Source organism: Equus przewalskii, chromosome 6, assembly GCF_037783145.1.
Source record: "Equus przewalskii isolate Varuska chromosome 6, EquPr2, whole genome shotgun sequence".
Classification (NCBI taxonomy): Eukaryota; Metazoa; Chordata; class Mammalia; order Perissodactyla; family Equidae; genus Equus; species Equus przewalskii.
Window position 1 is genome coordinate 4,630,690 of NC_091836.1, and position 3,720 is coordinate 4,634,409.

The 3,720-nt window shown below is 41.7% G+C and overlaps 1 pseudogene; it reads right to left on the minus strand.

Moving 5' to 3' along the window:
- Positions 1–924: 924 nt before the first annotated feature.
- Positions 925–3,464, minus strand: LOC103565540 (glutathione S-transferase LANCL1 pseudogene; annotated as a pseudogene).
- Positions 3,465–3,720: the final 256 nt, after the last annotated feature.

Consider the following 3,720-nt stretch of genomic DNA (forward strand, 5'->3'; position numbering starts at 1 on the left):
TTTTTTTTTAGCAGAAGGCAGGTCATCATAAGATCAGACACAGGAGCAGAGTATGTCTCTCAATTCAGTTACGTAGAGAAGTGGTAATAAGGAGAGAAAACAGCCTTGGATGCATTTTTACCTAAAATTCTACCTACCATGAAGGCTTCTGATGCCAGATAATTGGAACTGATGTCAAAGATGAAAAGGGAGCCAAATAACTCTAAGGATTAAAGACTGACAATTTGGATGAGACCAAAGCCCAGTGGAATTGATGGAGATGGTGGTGACGCTGACATTTTTTACACGATGAAAAGTCAACTACTGTAATTTCTCATCACTAGAGCAAGAGAAACACATGACAGGATAAAGCAACACTCCTCAACAAGTTTTCGGGGTTTTACTACCTAGTCTTATCTCCAACAGTATCGCTGTAAGAGGTAAGAGATACTATTGAGTTTTCCGGAAAGCAACTTTTGGGAAAGTTCTTACTGAAAAGAAAAATATCTGAGGGAAAAACGATGTAACAGAAATAGAAGCAAAATGATGCTTCTTCCCTTTAAAACTAAGAAAGCCAATGTAAAAGTTTCTTTCAGTTTCAACCATGATGTTAGGGTACTGGTCTTCGTTCCGCAGCCTTTGCCTAAGTTTAAAATTCTACCAAACTTTCTTAACTGTTAAGCATAAATAAAACAAACAATGGCACAAATATAAAATCTTGCCAGCTTAGTAAGTCCTAAATAGCTAAAGAACATGAAATGAACTGTGTTTGTACTGATGAATTTGTTAAGGGATGACAGTAGCTAAACTGTAATCCAAATATTAGAAAGAATCTTATTCTAAATGTTCTTCTCCTTATCTTGAAGTCTTGCTGGGGTTAAATTAACCAAGATGTTTGGAGAAGCACTGTGATGAAGCCTCCTCTGGCTAAGAGAAAGTGTGCAGGTACAGCATAGCAAGACATTTAACTAAACCAAATGGGCTTTATTCTTTCAAGCTGGACACGCAGCCAAAGGCAAATGAGCTGTCCCGTGAATCCAAAATGTTCACTAGAAAGGCACAGGCTGCACGCGGCTAAGCAGTAGCAATGAGGAAATCGGAGAGGCACAAGGTGGTTCCCAACGAGCACAAGTCGCAGAGCAGGAAGCTGATCCCAGGAACTGAGTAGTGGGCTGCTTTTCAGATCCTACTGTCGGCAGCCTTTAAAGGGTCAATTTCCAATAACATTAGCTATTTTGGTGCTAAATGGAAAATAACAGGGGACTGCTACACACAGGCACCAACATACATCCAGTGGCAATTTAGTTGAAAGTTCCAATAAAAATAGCATATTTTTGTGACCAAGAGCTGTGAAATAGGCACATTTAAAATTCTTAGACCCTGTTTTTTCGAAAGCTGCAAAATGTTCTAAAATCAGTCAAAACGTAGAAAAGACGAAAAAAGCTTGGGAAAGGCAGCAATGGAAGGAGGAGGAGTGAAGCTGATTAGTCAAAACATCTACACAGAATGTGACATGCCAGGGAGTCTGCACCTGCCATATCATCCCGGCCCCGAGGGCTCAAGGCTGATGAACGTCAAGCCAAGGACATGCAAAGACGGCACCTGTCCGCTCTAAGCCCGGCCCTGGGTAATGCCTCCTACACAAGCAGCATCTCTGTCAAAAGTTCTGTGTCTCTGCTCGAGTCACTGGCTATCTAACACCCTCCCCTTTTTAAACAGAAGTAGAGAGCTGTACGATTTAGTGAAAAGACCAAAATCCAGATAGATTGGTAGGAAGGAAAATACCTTAGGGCTCGTCCCCAATGGGCAGCACTATAGCACAATCATTGCACGGTAAGTAAAACACAAGTCAACGTTTAGAAGGTCAGTCAGACAGCGTGGACTCCAATCCCGGGTCACAACATATTCACACACAGCAAACTCATTCCGGATCTTATACTAATTCCAAAGAACAAATAAATTTAAGTAAGTAGTTCCAAAATACACTGGCTTATTTTAGAAAAAAACAATAAATGTTTTTGTTAGCTTACCCTGAACTAACCTTCAAATCAGAATTTTCACAACGACCATTGCATTTTAGAAGTTTTTGATAAAAAAACACTGGCTTACAGAGCCTGGATGCTGACTAACAGAAAGAGTTAAATTTGAAAGTATGTTTCTCTCTAGTTTAAATAAGCATTGGGAATTTGAAAAATGGTATTTGGGTCCCTTGCTCAGGTGGCAACTCTTGCAATTTCTGTCCTGAAAGCATACAGCTTTATTTTTGTTCCCTTTCAGAATTCCCAGAGAAAAGTAGAGTCATAAAACCATCTGTCCTGCTGGAGACAAAATACTGGAGAGCAGAGGTGGAGGGCAATGTCTAATAGTAATCATATATTTATCTTTTTTTAACCACATTTAGTTTCTTTTAAACATTTTTAGAACAGTAACAGATGGTTATATTCATAAGCTTAAATAAGAATAAAATTTCCTCCTAGTTCTTAAATATATATACATATGCCCTCAAAATACTGCATGTATCATCGAACCTTCTTATAGGAAGAAACTGAAGTTAAAAGATTTCTTGGTATCTTAAAGTAAAAATAAATGATAAAACGAACTGCACTAAAGACAAATTCTGAAAAAAAAAATCCACTAAATCAAGTACACAGTTGGACTCTCTATTTCCTTGAAAAGCAACGACAGCACTTAGCCCAGGCCTGATACACAGAAAGGGTCATGCAGTCAATCGCAGGGGGCAAGCTTTCCTTTTACAGTTCAAATGCAGGGAACCAGGCTTTCTCTGGCACTAGCAGGTCAGCCAGGAAATAGATTGTTCCAGCCATTCCTTCAAAGAGGGAGAAGGGGTTGTCCGGTGTTCTGCACCCATGTTCTCCGTAATCCAAGCATCACTCAGCGAACTTGCAGGCCCTGTACAGGTACTTCCTGGCCTGTGTGAGGTTGAACAGCGCCAGGAAGGCGTCGGCGTTGCCCGCAGCGCCGTGGCACAGCCAGTAGCCCTTCTTCAGCAGCCCGTACTGCCAGGTCAGGTCAGCGCTCTGCCGGGCGTCGCTGAGATAGCGCTCCTCTCTGAACACCTTATAGGCCTGGATGAGCATGTAGATTACCCCAGGGGCACCGTGGCACCAGTGGACTAGCAGATCTTGAGTATTGTCCACACGTGGAGGGCAATGGCCAGAAGGGAATTTCAGCTGGCAGACATAGTCTACACTGGGCTTGACCAAACTATGTAACTTCGCATGGCTCACCTGAAGGCTGGGCTGCATCAGGAGGTAGTAAATTCCTGCCAGGCCGTGAGCAGCCCCCACGTAATATTCTTGGTACCATTCATACACCAGTGGAGTCTTTGCTGTTAAATTCTTCTTTCTAGCTAGGTTTTCTCCAGAGGTTAAGACTGTTTCACAAATCTACTGAATGTGGCTTTGAGGAATCTTTTCCACTCCAAAGTGCTTATTGGCAAAGAGAAGAGCATGGATGTGGCCCATCGGTCCAGTGGTGGGGTCTGAAGCAAATGTCTTTTTTATTTAATTTGTTTATTTATTTATTATTGTGATAACATTGGGTATAACCTTATATAAATTTCGAGTGTATATTGTTATGTATTTTGATTTCTGTGTGGACTGCATCATATTCGCCACCCAAAGATTAATGACAGTCCATCACCACACACATGTGCCCAATTGCTCTTTTCCGCCCCTCCCTTTCCCTTCCCCTCTGCTAACCACTAATCCAATCTCTGAT